Source organism: Lynx canadensis, chromosome E3 (genome assembly GCF_007474595.2).
Source record: "Lynx canadensis isolate LIC74 chromosome E3, mLynCan4.pri.v2, whole genome shotgun sequence".
In the NCBI taxonomy this organism is placed as follows: domain Eukaryota; kingdom Metazoa; phylum Chordata; class Mammalia; order Carnivora; family Felidae; genus Lynx; species Lynx canadensis.
In genome coordinates this window covers 21,359,624-21,377,497 of record NC_044318.1, presented here as the reverse complement: position 1 = coordinate 21,377,497, position 17,874 = coordinate 21,359,624, and positions in this window count along the sequence as shown.

The window sequence follows — 17,874 nt, the reverse complement described above, 5'->3', positions numbered from 1 at the left end:
TACTACAGAGAACAAGGCACCTACAGTCCTGCCCAAGGGGGAGTTCACCTTCTGACGAAGGTGGTCTGGAGCACAGAAGAACACTTCTTGGGTACATCACTCATGGGGGACAGGAGGGTAAGGCGGTGGCCTGTGAATTGGGTTCTGAAGCATCCATAGGAGTTTGCCAGCAAAATACGGAAGGATGTATGGGGGCGTGAGGTCCTGCTAGTCAAGGAGGAAGTGAGACTAGCAAGCATAAAGGTCTGGAAGTGTGGTCCTGGAATAATGAGAATTTCTTCCCTTTGCTCCCCTCCCCTCCCCTCCCCTCCCCTCCCCTCCCCTCCCCTTCCCTTCTCTTTCCGAAGGCAGTACATCCACATAGTTTGAAAATCTAAAGGCAACAAAAGATACATAGTGAATATCTCCCCTGGCCCATCCCTTCCTCTGCCCCGTGCCCTTCCCACCCTCCTCCCTGCCCACCCCCCACACAACCACTTCCTTTTGTCTCCTGAGCAACTTTCCAGACTTGCTTCATGCAAATGGAAGCATATATACGTGTTTTCTTGTTTCCTCCTCTTTTATTTTGGAGAGAACATACTGTGTCTACTGCTCCCGAGAAAGATGAGAATTTTCTACGGCCGAAGCATAGGTTTGGAGACCTGGGCAGCAGGGAATATGGGGGACATGTGAAGGGCCTTGAATGCCACCCCAAAGACCCTTTCGTCTGGGCACATTCCGGGCAATGTTTCAAATTTTCCTCCAAGTTATGACACTTTCAAGGAAACTACAAACCCAGCCAGAGTTATCAGGAGCTGTCTGATGGATTTTATTAAAAACCAAACAACAGCCACAAGCTGTCCCTGTCCCCCACCAAAAATTAAGAACAATGAAATTTGAAGCAAAGTTAAGCACCATGAATCTATCGCATTGGGAGCTAACTGTCTCTCTTGTTTTCCCCTTAATTTATTTTCTGGAGAACATTCACTGACTCGGAGAACAGCTCCCTTCCCTTTGTCAGCAGCCAGCCCTTGGAACCAAATTGCTGGCTAAAAATAATGTATTTTTATTAAAAATCACTTTAAGCGGGTGCATATTTCTACGACAGATTCGCATATGGATAACCACCCAGTATTGCTTGCTATAGATAAGTGATGAATTATTTTAATCAGAAATGGATTTAACAGCACTGCAAAAATAAATTTGGGAGATTTTTCACAATCTGGTTGTCTTTTCTGATTCTTCATATTTATATTTAGGATTCAATGAAAACTAATAGTGATGGCCGGACATTCAATCAAACTTCCCCCAAGCAGATTCATCCCGCCCATAATCAAGATTGACAGCCTCCCCCGTCGTTCTGGGAAACGTCTCCAGGCTTTAGGTACAGCCTTAGTTGGGAAAATGCGTACACAGGCTTTCTCCCCGAACACCAGCAGACATCTCTGACTGTGCATTGGAGCGGTGCATAGCTCTGGTTAGTCAAACAGCATCCTCTACCGTGGGCTCGACGCCCCAGGCACCACATCGGGGGAGATGAGTACCGAATGAGTCAGAAAGGGCTCTGTCCTGTCCCAGTGCGACAGCCACAGGCAGTCAGAAGATCAACAGCCTCTCACCGTTAACTGGTTGTTCTGGGAACTGAGCCTTGGTTTTTAAAGTTTATTTATTTATTCAGAGTGACAGAGCTTGAGCAGGGAAGGGGCAGAGAACGAGAGGGGGAGAGAGAGAGAGAGACAATCCCAAGCAGGCTCCGTGCTGTCCGTGTAGAGCCTGACATGGGGCTCCTTCCCAGGAACTGTGAGATCGGGACCTGAGCAGAAATCAAGCCACCCCTGAACTGAGCCCTGTTTTATTTCACATCCCGGAATGAAGCTTCTCTGTGAACGCAGAAGAGTAGGTCCCGGGACTCGGGAGAGCTGAATAATCAGGAGACTGTATATCCATCAGTTAGGCGTCTGGGAGTGGAAGCAACAGAAAGAGATTTGGGCTTATTTAAGGCACAGGCCGCGGTACAGAAGCGCGATGCTAAACGTCACCAAATAGCTGTCAGTGTTTCATGGAAAACTCAGTGGGTTCTAGAGAGTGGGGAGCCCCTCTCTAACCTTTGCTCGTCTCTCTCTAACAAAAAGAGACGGAACCTCAGGCTCGCGGTTTTCATCTGGCGAATGATCCCGAGCCACCGTCATGTTAGGTTGTCATCAAATTTGTCTTCGGGGCCACTTTTTGCTGGGGGCAATGCCGGTGTTTCATTTCCAGTAGTGACCTCAAGTGTCATCTAAAAAGTATATGTATTTGAGAAAATGAATGAGCCAAATTCAAGACACTATGTTAAGTCAATCCCAGGACGGGGAGGGAGGAAGCCGTGAAGATGACATTCCATCGAGTACATCTTACTCATATTGGTTTGTGGGGCAGGGACGGGATTGAAGCGTTCAACGGGGAAACATGGGATAGGCATGTATTTTCTAAGTTCTTCAGGTGCCCTACATAAATGAACTGAGGTCTAGTTTCAGCTTATCAACAAGTGAGGTCAACATGCCCCCTTATGCCCCTCCAAGTCACTAGTGGAAAGGTTGTCTGGGACGGGACCAAGGGCAGAGCCCTGTGACCCTCCCGTCCAGACCTCCCAGCTTGACTCCAATCAATCATAAGCACCTTTGGCCAGGAGGGTACAGCTTCTTATGACGTCTCTCATTCTAGGGGCTCACGAGAGGGAAAGGTCTTCTTTCCAGGGGCATGCGTATCTCTGGAATCCAGAAGACTCAACAGAACCTCACGCACCTTTTTTTCCTAGTAAACCAATATCATCAGTTTTTGTTCATCAAGACATCGCTCTGGGTTGATGGGGCTGACATCACCAGCTGGGATTAATATGTTTCTTCCCTCCTTCCATTTATTTGGAGAATCTCATTAAGGCAGGTTTCCTTCAGGAAATTGATGCTTTAATATTCTGCGTTGTCAGCTGAGGGCTTGAATTTTATTTCTTGAATAACATTTAATTAAACGTGCAGGCTCCCTTTCCCTGACGCATCAGCGATCACAGCGCTGAGCCCACCTCCGCCGCTCTTCGGGAAATCAGCAGAAAGCCAAGTTGGGGGCCAAAGTCCTGCGGAGCAATAAAGTTTATGGCCTGTGCCTCTGTTGTAATTAGTGTCCAGGGTCCTGCTGACACAGCCTGTTTCAGGTGCCTTGACCAAGCCTCAACCACCTTGCAAAAGCTGGCGCCCGGATCATAACCTGCATTTTGTCCAAGAGATGTCCTGGAGGGGACTCTCCTACATCAAGAGGTGACAAACCAGGACCTGTGGGCCAAGTTCAGCTGGCTGCCCAGTCTTGTAAATAAAGCTGCGTCGGAACACAGCCACGCCCATCATGTGATGTGTTGTCTGTAGCTGTGTTCAGAACTCAACAGCGGAATCCCAGACTGTCGGGTCAGTAAGAAAGGGTCAGTAAGAAAGGGGGGTCAGTAAGAAAGGACTGGAACATCCTCTAGCGGACCTGGGCTTGTGTTAGGCTGAGTGCTTGCTCTATGTCAAGCGTTTTGTATCCTTTGTCCCATTTCACGCGTTCTTTCAACATATATTTATCGAGCACCTACTACAAGGCAGGCGTGGTTCTAGGTGTTAAGGATGGAATGCTGAACGAGACAGGGGAGGGCCCAGCTTTATCTGCTGAAGGAGAAAGACAGACAATACCCAAGTGCCCCCAAAAATATGCAAGAGGGAGCATTTCAGATTATAACACAGATCACGGGGAAGATAAGCCAGTGCGATGAAGTGCATGGGTGAGAGTGTTCAGTAAGGTGGTCAGGGAGGGCTTCTCTGAGGAGGTGACATTTAAGCTGAGCTGTGAATGATGAGTATGAACCAGACGGAGAAAACCCTGCAGGGGGAGCATCCTGGGTGTGCGTGTCGGGGGGGGGTCAGCTAATGCAAAGGACAAGTGGAAATAGGGAGCAGAAGGAGGGAGTCAAGGGAACCTGGTGAGAAGTGGGATCCGGAGGTGGGGAGGAGCCCATGGGCAGGGCCACGTGGGCCCTGCTGTGGCGTCTGGACCTTATTTTAAGTCTAATGGCAAGCCTAGGAACACTGACCTAATTTCCTTTTAAAAATTCCCTTTACTTTCCATGACATAATGACGAGATTGGTATTTCGAACCTAGCACCCTTCCTGTAGGTTTTCACTTTTTGTAGTTAAAAAAAGATCTTATTGTTTCCTCTCAGATACACGTGCTCAGAGTTGTCAGAAATGTGGGAGGCTTTGCCCAGAGCCAGCCCATCAGCAACTGGCAGGACCAGAGCTTGAACCCAGCTCTGTCTGACGCAAAGGCCACAGCTCTGGGCTTCCCCGGGGTGAGGCCAGGCGTGGCGAGCCTCAGTTTCTTAAATCCCTAAGATGGGTGAATCATGGTTCTTGCCTGGAAGAGGACAAAATGAGATAACGGACCTAAGGAGTGCGAGGCATATACGTTTTTGGGGAATCTTCTTCTCATCCTTTCTCCCCTGCCCTGATTGTGGAAAGAGGAAGAGGGGGAGGGGGAGGGGGAGGAGGGGGAAGAAGGGGGAGGACGGGGAAGAAGGGGGAGGAGGAGGGGGGAGGACCAGGTGGGGGAGGAGGCGGAAGAAGGGGGAGGAGGAGGGGGAGGATCAGGTGGGGGGAGGAGGCGGAACAAGGGAGAGGAGGAGGGGGAGGACCAGGTGGGGGAGGAGGCGGAAGAAGGGGGAGGAGGAGGGGGAGGACCAGGTGGGGGAGGGGGTGCAGGAGGGAGCAGTGGCCCGGGGCAATAGCCAGTACTCCCCCAGAGTCCCTGAAACCCTGTTAGAGAGTCAAAGGGGCGGAAGGCCCTTGAGCCTTTTGGGCTGCCTAGAAGAAGCAAGCGCTCCCGGTCGAGCTAGCCGGCGAGAGCCCGACCGTGCGGAGTGGGATTGAGGAGGCCGGCTGTTTCCCAGATAAGAAGGCCGAGGCTCAGACCGAACAGGCTCCCAGCCCAGGTCTCAGTCTCTGGTGTCCTTGTCTCTGGTTCTTCCCACAAAGCTTCAAGGTTCAGGCCCGTGAGAGCAGGAGGAGACCACCAAGGCCTCGGCTCTCCCTTTCGGGGGCCCGCACGGAGCGCAGAATGAACTCCTCCTCCAGGGCGGTGGTTGCCCGCTGTGTAGATGGTACACGCACCTGCCCGAACCACCCCGGGAGCCTTCAGACTTCCTGATGGTGTTCCAGGCCACCGTGCTTGATCAGCGTCTCCGGGGGTGAGAGCTGGGCATTATTAACATCTTAAGAAATTTCTCCAGACGTTTCCAGCATGCTGTGGTCAAAAACTGTGGCGGGTGCTGGGAATACAGCTGTGAACAAGAAAGACAGAGCTTTGACCTCCTAGAGCTTATTGCTTGGAGGGGAGAGGAAATAGGCATGAACCGTATTATCTCAGTGTAGACACATAATTAAGGCCTGGGGTAGTCAAAAAGTTCTGGGAGCCACGAAGGTGGGCAGTGGAGAGCCGACTAAAGCAGGGGTGACGGATGGGTCCCCCCGAGGAAACGATGCTGAGCCGAGGTCTGAAGGATGGGCCGGTACTGACGAGGGGCCTTTTGGTTCTGCTGTCCCCGGAGCTTCTGCCTGGTGGCTGGGACCTCCAGACAAGACCGTGTTCAGCAGTAAGCTCCTCATGACCTAAGGAACCACTGGACATCAAGACAGAAAGGATATTTTGTACTGTATCTTTCCTTAATTTCTTTTAGTTGTAATGTTGTCACCCTGCCTGTGTGTGTGTGTATGTGTGTGTGTGCACATGCCTGTGTGTTAGGATAGGATTCACAGTAATCTGAGTAGTTCGGGGAAAAGTTATGCAGATGGCCATTCGTGATATTTGTCCCCAGGGGCTAATTTAAGAGTGAGGGTGTGGGGAAGGGATGCTTGGTCCCATTTGGTTGAGGCAGAGAGTGACGGACCTGTGGCGACTTCCCATTTCAGCTTTCTTTCCCCTTATTTGGATTGTGGATGGACAGATTTTCCTTTAATCTATTTTTAGAGACATTTCTATATCCATACGTCGGTACAGTAAGCGAGTATAATGTTGAGATTAAGAAGATCTGTCACCAAAAAGACAGTCAACCACTGCATCGTTCTTCTTCCTCGTCGCAGATACGCGATCTTTTTTCTTCAGAGCAAGGCGAGTTTTTGGCTTACTTTATTTAGCGTACAGTCAGAGGTCATTAACCTCACGTAACTCACGGACGTCCTCCTAATGTGGTCTTGAGAGAGAATCTCAGGCGATAGTTTGATGATTTTTCTAAGACCCTCTCGGAGGATTAGATGAAGGGCACGCAAAGCATTCTGGGTGGTAAGCACAGCCCATGCAAAAGCCCTGGGGCGGGAAGAATCACGGCGCGCGGACGGCACCCAAAGGAAGCCAGAGTGGTTGGAACTCGGGGAGCGAAGGTGAGGGGCAGGCCGGAAGCACCAGAGGGAAGTAGAAGATGGGCCGTATCCTTGGGGCTGTGGAGCAGAACCTGAGCAGATCGTGTCATTTTATGCGGCTCACCCAGGCCACGGGAGGGAGAGTGTGTTGATGGGGGCGGGGGAGGCTGAGCGAACGGGCCCACTGGGGAGACACAGCTCGGTGGGGTGTCAACAGGCGGAAAAAAATACATGTAAAACAGAATAGTGCAAAAGGAAAGTTAAGTACGGGGGCTTTGAAAGGAAGCACCCACCCCCTCCTCCAGCGACCCTCCCCTGCTGCGGGGACCTGGAAAGAATGGCCCCTCCTCTTCCCTCCGTGGCCTCCCCTTCTTCCCACTCACCACACAAGACCTCTAGTCCCACCTTCTACGGAAACTGCATTTGCCAAGGTCCTGCGTGCCCTCGCCCCCATCCGACGCTAAAGCCGATGAGTGCTGCTATGGCCTCCTGCTAGGGGAGTGCAAGGTCAGAATTGGACAAGCTTCCAGGTTCCGTCCCGGATCTCTGTGCAACCGACGACCCGCCTCACCGCTCCCGGTTTCCTCGCTGGCACAACGATTGGGTTGGGCCATCCATCTGATCGCCCCCCTCCCAGGGCTCTGCTGCGTCTACCCCGCCGGTCGCCAACCGTCGGTCTGCCCCATGGTGCTGGTCCTTGCTTTTCTCTCCTGGACCTACGTGCCTTCACTTTGCAGCGTCCTGACTCGGATGTTCACCGGCACCCGTATCTTTCTTCAGCCAGGGTGAAGTCTCATAAACACCTGCTTCTTGGGCGTGTCTTGCCATCTGAAGTTACACAGATGTTGTCACCTTCAACTCATGCACAGTTAAATCCACTGTCTCCCCACCCCTACAACGTGGTCTCTCTCCTGTGTCGCTCTTTTTTTTTTTTTTGTTTTGAGAGACAGAGAGTATGAGTGGGGGAGGGACAGAGAGAGGGGGGAGGAATCCCAAGCAGGCTCTGCATTATCAGCTCAGAGCCGGACGCGGGACTTGATCTCACGAACTGTGAGATCGTGACCTGAGCTGAAGTCAGACGCTCAACCCGTGTCCCTCTTAATGATGGCAGCCTCCACCACTCACCCGGGAAGTAACAGAGTGTCATCACAGATTTTTCCCTCTCTCAATGGGTCATTGGGCCTTGAGTTGGAATCCCTCATTTTTGCTCAGCTGTCACACCAGCCTTCTCCTTCGTGTCCCTGCTGCTCGTATTATGTCCTTCCAATGCACTTGCCTTACTGCTGCTAGAGGAGGCCTTTCAAGATGCAAATCTGAACACGTCCTTCCTCTTCCTAAGACCTTCACTAGCTCCCCATTGCCCTTATTTTGAAGACTTGTATCATCTGATGCTGCCTACCTGTCCAGTGTCTTCTCCAGTTGCTCACGTGTGAACATGACCCCCTTGTCGCAAGGACCATTCGTCCTCAGAGTGTGGACCGCTCTTTCTCCCTGCCATGCCTCTGATCACATTGTCTTGCACGTTGCTCGTCTTCCCTCCACACCGTCTGCCTCTCAAACACCTGTTCATTCTTCTGGAATGAGCATTTCCTCCTCTAGGAGGTCCTGCCCGACCCCCCTACCCTGGTCTGTCCGCCTCCACTGGCCCGTGCGTCTCAGTCGCCCTGACAGTGCATCTACACCGGCTGGCCGAGAGGGGACGTGGGGAGACCCCGCTTATTCCTGACATTCACCTGCTCCTCGGGACAGTGTCTCTGGGAGCGCGTGAAGATGGGGCCAGGATCAGAGGGACGCTCAGCTCACTCAGCTGTGGGGACCTCTTTCCAGAACAAACACAGAGACAACCCAGGCCATCTAGAGCATGAGCCGCCTCTATGCAAGGACACAGCCGCACCACTGGTTTGCTCTGTGACCCTGGGCTAGTTACTTAACTTCTCTGGCCCGTTTCTGCAGTGAGGGAGGTGGACGGCTCCTCTCCAAGCTGGGCCTGTCCCACTGAATGGCATCGTGCACGTACATTATTTAGCACAATCTCCGGCGCGGGGAGAGCTCCAGGCGTGTGGTCTTTGCTGAGTCGCCTCTCTCGCTGGGATTTGTACAGGGCCGCTTCCTGCCCCCCCAGGGTCTTCCTCCGGGTCTGCTATTGCTCCCCAGGTCGCCCGCGGGCTCACCTCGGCCCACGACAGAGCCTGGCAGGGCCCAGAGCGGGAGGGTGAGCTGGTGAGGCGGTGGGCGGCTGGGCCGACGAGCGTGTTCGGGTTGATCTACGAGGCCGTTCGCAGGAAGGATGGCCTCAATTCTGCCCCGGAAGTGTGGCCTGAGTCGTAGTGCTGAACCATCTCCCGGGCTGTCAGACATTTCACGGGTGCCTGTCTGGACCGGGAGACACTGTATATGCCGTGTCCCTGCCTTGTGGTCCTGCCGCCTGGTCGCTCAGGCATTTTGAGTCCTGTCCCACCTACTCGGGGCCCGGCAGGGTGTCTGTCTGTACCTGCAGGGGTGAAGGCAGGCGGTGGGGAAGGAGGAACAAGCAGGAAGGGTGAAGGGAAGCTTGAGAAGATAGAGCGTCACAGAAAGAACGCTGCGCCCTGGAGATGATCGGTCCTGGGGTCCGCTGTGTGATGCGGGCCTCCCCGGGAAGCATATGTAGGGGTGAGAGTCATATGAAACGGGTGAGAGTCGCGTTTCAGTTTGAACCTAACAGAGGCTCTAGCCGCCATCCCAAGAAAAGTGCCAATGAACCCAAACTGCCCTCTGCCGCGGGACCTCGCTGCGTCCGCCCGGCTGCCTGGGAGTCTGCCTGGCCTCGGCCCCGCTCGCTTCTGGTCACGTCTCGGAGGTCAGCTCATGTGTGACTTCAGTTAGCCTGCCCTGACTTCTCCATTTATCCTCTGGCACAGCATCCTGTTTTTTTCCCGGAAAGCATTTGTTGCCGTTTGTAATAATCCAGCCACTTGACCGATGGCTTATGATCTGTTTCCCTGCACACCTGTGCCCTCTGCTTGGACAAGGGTCGCATCTGTTTTGGGATGGAGCCCCTGGGTCTAGCGTGGCGTGGGGCCTGGCACGGAGTAGGGACCCGGTGCATGGCTGCCGGATGATTGAACAGATGGACAGACGGAAGGGTGTCACCCAGCCGGTCACCTGAGCCGGCCCTGAGAACTCGAGAATGAACTCATTCATTGCCCTGGAACAATGACATAGGCGTCCCTTCCAGCATCACAGCGCAGCCCTGACCTTTGGGGGAGCCCGAGATGGTGGCATGGGCTGCCGCTCTGGTCCCCCCAACTGTTCTGGGAACTTTCCACTTGTGGTGGCGCCTCTTCCGCCCGGCTCCGCCCGACACAGAGCTAGGCACACCGAAGCCTTGTCAAGGACTTGTTCCCTTTTGCTCATGAGCCCCTCCAGGAATCCGCTCGAAGAGAGCTTCAATAACACTGAGATTGAATTTCCCTCCCGCCCTGGGGGGGGGGGGATCAGGGGATTAAAGTCAGATTTCATTTGATTTTAGGCAAATAAAGTACTGTGACATTGATTGCAGACCTGGGGTGCGGGAGAGAAATCCTGACCTGCTACGGCCTCTGTCCAGCAATAGCGTTGCACGCTGTGGCCTGCAGGGGGCGCCGGCCTCTGCCCGCAAGGAGGGTTCACGGGACACCAGAGCTTGTCCGCCGAGTCCTGCGCCCAGGGGCTGCAAACCCCTAGGGGATTTGGCGCCCTTTCTGGCCCCAGCCTTGCATGGGGCAGGAATTGGAGGAAGGGAGCGAGCATAGGCCGTGGACGGTGCCAGGGAGCCGTGCGGGAGCGGGACAACGAGGCCTGGACTGGAGCAGGGCCAGTGGGAGAAGGGCCGGGACCGCGGGTAGGTGGCGCCTCGTCTCCACGACATTCGGACGACGGAGCACGAAATGAGTTTTGCCCTGCTCTTCGCAGGTCCTTCAGTCCTCTGGTTGCAAAAGCCCTAGTGCGCTTTACGTTTCAGGCTTTTTTTCCCCTGACAAAACCAATGTGTAACACTGTTATCAGATCTGCTGGAGAGGCCCCCCGGGAGAGGACATGCCATCCACTTGTCCGTCCCTTCCTTCATTCCTCCAGGAAACACTTACTGAGCACCTACTGTATGCCAGCTTCTGTTTTGGGAGCCGGGGAGCCAATAATGAGTAAGGCAGACCAAAAGGCTCGTTCTTGTGGAACTTATATCCCAGTGGGGGAAATAAACAATAGACATTAAACGTTAGAGTTAGAGCATTTCTGGGGGGCCTGGGTGGCTCAGTCTGTTATGCGCCCGACCCTTGATTTCAGCTCAGGTCGTGATCTCATGGATCTTGGGTTCGAGCCCGGCATCTGGCTCTGTGCTGACAGTGTGGAGCCTACTTGGGATTCTCTCTGTCCCTCTTTCTCTCTGCCCTTCCCCTGCTCGTGCTGGTGCATGCTCTCTCTCTCTCTCAAAATAAATAGACAAAACTTAAAAAACATAACGTTTTATAATACAATCAGAAAAGCAGTCAGGGGAACAGATACAGACAGAGAAGAGACAGTTGCCATGGAAGTGAGTTGGTTCCAGTGAGCCTCGTAGGAGGTCAGATATTTGGGCTAAGACCCTTCCAGGCAAAGGGACAAGTCGGTGCAAGGGTCCTGGGGTAGGACATTGTCTGGCAGACACAATTTTCACCTTGCCCACTACACTCCTTATCTCTACTTTATGTACACTCCCAAAGCGGGGCGCATCTACTCTGGGGCTCACCTCCACGTGTCAGGAGAACACAGGAAATTTCAAGATGACCAAGGTTCGCTTCACTGGGGTTTCAATTTTATGAAACTTTCTTTTTTTAATATTAAGAAGTAGGATGCAAACTTAGACGAATGTTTAAGTGAAAATGGGAAGCTTGCAAGATCAACAAAACTGGAAGGCAACCTCCAGAATGGGAGAAGATATTTGCAAATGACATATGGGATAAAGGAGGCTTGCAAGAAATATCACGCTTGTGTTTGGAGTTGCTTCCAAACTTCTCTCCAGAGCCCTTGTCTCGGGGGCCCTGAGAGAGTTGTGCTGTCATTTTGGGTGGCTGGGTGGGAGAGGATGAGGTCCTGGGCTGGGTGTATACATCTCTCTCTCTCACCGGGCTTTGTCTTTTAAGGTCATTGTTGCCGCTGCTGGGCACCTTGAGGGCATACAGAGCATAACCGTTACAGAATAGTCCTTCTCCCATCTTCTTGTTTCTACATGAGCTGCCCGTGGCCCTCGGAGGCCTGGGCTCAGATCTCTCTCTCTAAAGGCCTCATGGGCTTCAATTCATGCAGGCGCCGAGACGGTGAGAAAAGCCAAGGAAGTGGGCTGGGTGTAAGACAACAGGGAGTAGTGAGGAGTGTGGCGAACTGGAGAGCACCCTCACCTTACAGAAGGAGCAGTTTCTCCTTACCTCCAGGTAGATGCCGGCAACTACATTTTCCAGTGCTTCTAAGAAAAATCAGACATCCGGGTTGTCATGCAAAAAACATTGAGTTTTCAAATACAGATGGCTGTATTAAAATATCTGTAGGCAAAATTTGGGGATAGAGACCAGCAAATACATCCGCAGAGACCCAGAGCAAGAGCTAAAGCCTCCCCAGGAGTCCCGAGTAGCTGACTGAGGCCCAGCGACATGTGCTCTGTCCAGTCCTTGGGCTGGAACCTGCCTGATCAGATAAGACTCCTTGGCGGGACTAGTCACCTTCAAGGGTGAGTGAGTTCATCCTGGAGAGACCTGAAAGGAGGGTGGGGGAGGGTCCGGCTGAAAAATCCCAGTTCCCTACTCAAAGACGGAGGCTGGGGGGTACATGTCCGAACTACGTCTATACCACTCTCTACTTGTAAGAATTAAACATACTTAATCTGAAAGGGGGAACTCGCTGGCTCATTAAAATAAAGCATTTAAGGGGTTCTCGATTCAGGTATGGTTGGATCCAGGTGTTCAGAAATGTCCTCAGGAAGCTTCCTCTCTCCTTTGACTATGCTTTCCTCTGCTCTGATTTCGGTATCAGGGAGGCCCCTACCCCAGAGTGCCAAGCGGTTTGTCTGCAATGGCTGATTTATATCTGCCAACTTAGCAACCTCTGTAGAAATAGTGCATATTTTCTTTTTTTTTTTTAATTTTAAAAAATGTTTACTTATTTTTGAGACAGACAGAGTACGAGGCAGGGAGGGGCAGACGCGGGGCTCGAACTCACCAACTGCGAGATCATGACCTGAGCCGAAGTCGGACGCTGAACCGACTGAGCCACCCGGGCGCCCCAATGGTGCATATTTTCTGATAGCTCCAGCAAAAGCCCCCAGTTTGGCTCCAGTGAGGATGTGTTGCATTGCACGCACACATTTAGAGACTGGCAGTGGGTTTCCAGAACTACGTCAGTGGGAGTGGGGGAGGGGCTCCCCAATCAAGAGGGCATTTCCAGGACATGTGGAGAGATAGGTGTTGGGCAGGCAAAACCTACAGGGTTCTCAGTGGACTGAAACATTGGGCAAGCATTCTCAGATTTCTAGCCATCATCTGACCCTCCTTCCTCCCCCCTTCCTGTATCCTCCGGCCATCCATCCCTGTGGCCTTTGGCAAGGAGACACTGCTGTTCCATCTCGGCAGGGGTGCTGATCACCTGTCAGACCCTTGGCCCTCGCATTCATGTCATATGGCGTGTCCGAGCCTCCCGGACCCCAGCCTCCGCCCTCACACCTCCACCTCTGTCCCTCCCTCTCTGCCTCCTGGCAACCACTCTCCTATTCTCTTTTGACTCTCACTTGACTGGGGCGTGCTGACACTTTATTCTTTCTACCTCTTCTCCAGACCCTTGATTCCTTGGTTCTCTAGCGAAGCTCCGAGAAAGACTGCCATTCTGCTACTTCCCAGGAGCAATCCCCTTGTATTCCAGATGCTTCCCGTGCCATCCAGGGGACGGCAGACCTTGCCCAAAGCTTATCGGATGAGATCCGAGACTCTCAGGGTGTGCACCCTTAGGCGAGGGTCCCTTGAAACCAAATAGGGTAACTGGGGCAAACAGGGCTGAGCAGGGGGACAGAAGTTACTGCCTGGAGGGAGATTCTAGTGGACGCTGAGTTGAGCAGATGGATTTAGGAGTCTGGGAAGGTCAAAGCAAAGCAGGTGGGGTTCACAGGGCAGAATACTGAATAAGAGAGATTCATGGAGTGAGAGAAAGAGAGAGGGAGTGAGAAGGAGAGATGTGGGGGGGGGGCAGAAGACCTTCCCCAAGTCTTCAGTTGTCTAAGGATCAGCATGTGGGTATCAGGAAACCACCTAAGAGCAAGGAAGGAACCGCTGGAGAAGATCAGGGGAGCTGTCACTAGAGTTTCCAGAGGGCTGGATATAGCTCCTGTTCCCAGCCAAAGTGGAAAACCTCCTCAAAACCGCAAAGCATTGGCTAAAAAGAGAATACTCAGCAGTCCAGCCTCACAGAGTTTCAAAGCCCCCAAAACTCAAATTGTCCCACAGAATCTTTATAGCACCCCCGAACAAATTCAGGAATATTTATAAGAGTACAAAACTACCTAGCACTCAACAACAGAGTCCACAACGATCAGGCATTCAGCAACAAGATTGCCAGGAATGCAAAGAAGTAGGAAAACACGACCCATAAGGAGGGGGAATCTCAGGCAATGAAAGCCTACGAAGAAATGAAACAGGTGGTAGAAATCACAGAAAAGGACATTAAAGGCGTTATGGTAGCTGCATTCCATATCGTCAAGGACCAAAAGAAAAATTAGGTACATTAACAGGAGACATGTAAGATAGAAGAAGACAGGTAACCAGATAAAATTCAAGATGCCCAGTTAAGTCTGAATTTCAGAAAATCAATGAATTTTTTTAGGTGTCTAACTATGCCCCACATACTGCATATAACATACGCATGCTACAAATTACCCACTGTTTATCTGAAATTCAAATATGACTTTGCATCTTGAATTTTTATTTGCTAAATCTGGCAACCTGAAAAAAGACCCAGATTGAACTTCTGGAGATAAAATCCACAGTGACTGTGACTGAAATATATTATATATATTATATAATATATATTATATATATATTTATATTATTATATAATATATATTATTATATTATTATTATATAATATATATTATATAATAATATATATTGTATAATAATAAGATAATATATTAATAATATTATATTTTATATATGTATTATATCTGTAATTCTCTCTCATATCATAATATATTCTCCGATCATATACTATACTACCTCCTAATCTCTTATTATATATTCTATATCATATATATTCTTCTATCTCATTCTCTATCTCATTTCTCCTATAATCCTCTTCTAATACTCTCTTCTTCTCTATATCTATATCTAATTCCTCTCCTCCTCTCCTCTTCCTCTCTTCCTTCTCTCTTCCTTCCCATTCCCTGTCCTTTCCTTTCCTTCCTTTCCTTCCCTTCCCCTTCCTCCCTCTCCTCCAGATCAATGGTAATATAGTCACTAGATTATAATATATATAGATAGAGATAATATTATTAATTATATATATAATATAATATATAATATAGATAATATATAATATAGATAATATATAATAATATATATTATATATATTTATATATATAATATATATTATATATAAATATATATATATATATTTGTGTGTAGACGTATATACCCCCTGGATGGAATTAAGAGCGATTAGATTTTGTAGAATAAAAGCTAAATGAACTTGAAGACCTAGCAGTGAAAACTATCCAAAATCAAAGAGAGAAAAGGGGCTAGAAAAAAAAAATAGATGGAGCACAGCAACCTAATACACATTTAGTTGGAGTGGGTGCCCAAAGGGCAGAAGAAGGGGGATGGAGAAATAGGTACAAAAATAATGAGCAGAAAATGTCCATATCTGATGAAAATTATGAAGCTCCAGACAGAATGTGAGAAGGTACGACCACCAGTATCAAGAATGAAGAAGGTGCAAAGGCACCTGGGGGCTCAAAGCTCCTGACTTCAGCTCAGGTCATGATCTCAACCCTTGTGAGTTCGAGCCGCACGTCCAGCTCTGTGCTGAGAGTGCAGAACCTGGAACCTGTTTCAGATTGTTTCCCCCTCTCTCTGCCCCTCCCCCATTGACACTCTGTGTCTCAAAAATAAACATTAAAAATTTTTTAAAAAATAATAAAAAAAGAATGAAGAAGGTGGACGTACAGAATCGCTATAGAGTGTACAGTTACTGAGAGGACAGTAAAGACACAGATAAACAAATGTTGACAGATTTGACAGCTCGGGTGCAATGGAAAATTCTTCGAAAGACACAAACTAGCAAATCTCTCACTTTAGAAAAAAAAACATCATGGGAATAATCTTAAATCTCTCAAAGAAATTGAATTTGGAATACAAACAAAGAAACTTTCAGGCCCAGATGGTTTAGTTGGTGAATTGTATCAAACATCTAATGAAGAAATGATATCAATTCTATTCAGGATCTTCTAGAAAACAGAGGAGGAAGAAATACATTCCAACTCGTTCTGTAAGGTCAAAATGACCCCGATGCAAAAACCAGGCAAAGGCATCACATGGAAAAAAAAGTGCAGAACAATGCCTCTCGTGAGCTCTCATGCAAAACTCTTAATAAAGAGAAAGAAAACGGAATTTAAACATGTATAAAAGACTAATACATTTTGACCTAATGGGGTTTATCCCAGAAATGCAAGACAGGCTTAACATTCAAAATTCTCCCAATTGAATTTAGTATGTTAATAGTCTACACAAAGAAATCATACACTCATCTAAATAGATGTAGTGAAAGCTTTGATAAATCCCAACAGCCATTCCTTATAAAAAATAATCTCTCAGGAATGGTAGGAAATTCTCATTTTGATAAAAAGTGTTAATGCAAAACCTATCGCTAACATCATACTTACTAGTGGAAACGTCGAGTGTTTTTCCCCTAAGATAAGGAAACGTGTAAGGATATACACTCCTACCTTTTCTAGTCAACATTGTGTTGGGAGTTCTATTTGGTACAATAGGCAAGAAAAGGAAATAAAAGGCATTGATGGTGAACAGGAAGATGTAAAACCATCTTGCAGGTGACATGAAAATATATGATGAAAATCCTATAGAAACGACTGGAAGGCTGTGAGAATTAATACACGGCAGGGTACAAGATAAATGCACAAAACCCAGCTGTATTCCTGTATATGCACAATGAAACAGTTGGAAATAGAAGTTTAAAAAAATACCATATATAATAGTGTATAAATATGAAGTGCTTTGGGATAAATCTGACAAAATATTTGAAAGACCTGTACACTTAAAGGTACAAAACGTAACTGAAAGAAAGTGAAGATCTAAAAAAACGAAGAGCTTACCCTGTTTGAGAATCCCAAGACTCAAAGAAAGGAAAGATCTAAAAAAACGAAGAGCTTACCCTGTTTGAGGATCCCAAGACTCAATATCTCCAAAATGTCAATTGCCCCCCAAAATGATTTATATATAGATTAGTCAAATCTCAGCAAGCTGAGGTTTTGTTTTGTTTTGTTTTGAGAGAGAGAAAAATACTCAAGTTGATTCTAAAATTTATATGGAAATACAAATGACCCATAGTAGCCAAAATGACTTTGAAAAAGAACAAAGTTAGAGAACTTACACTATTTGATTCTAAGACTTATCATAAAGTTACAGTAATCATGATACTGTGACACTGACATGAAGATTGACAAATAGACCAATGAAAGAGAATAGAGACTCCAGAAACACCCGACCACATACGTAGTTAGTTGAATATTGAACAGCAGTTTCAGGGGAAGGATATGTATCTACTCAACGAATGGCGGTGGAACCATTGGATATTCATAGTAAAAAGTGAATTTCCATACATAACGTATGCCTTGCACAGAAGTTAACTCAAAGTGGGTCGCGCTCTTAAACGGAAAACCTGAAACTATAAAACCTCCTAAGGAAAATGTCTGAGGAAATTGGTGATCTTGGGTTAGGCAATATTTCTTAGACATGATACCAAAAGCACTGTCCCTAAAAGTAAGTAATCGATGAGGGGACTCCATAAATTTGAGCATCTGCTTTTTGAAAGACATTGTTAAGACGGTGAGAAGACAAGCCACATGTCAGAAGGAAGTAGTTGCAAATCACGCGATGAAAAGGGACTTGATGTGGAATACACACACAGACACAATTCAGAGAAGAAAGAGATGAGCCAGTAATCATGAGCTCGTTACATTCCTGTGTACATCCTAACAAGCACATGCCCATATACAGGCTTTTCCGCAAGCATTCATTACATATTCGTTATAGCCATAAGCTGGAAATTAACCACACGTCCACCATCAGGAGAAAGGATAAACAAATTGTGGTATACCCATATAACGGAATACTATTTGACAATAAAAAGGAAATGAGCTATTGCCACATACAGATTAATATAAAAATAATTGCATAGCGGTGCCTGGGTGACTGAGTCGGTTAAGCAC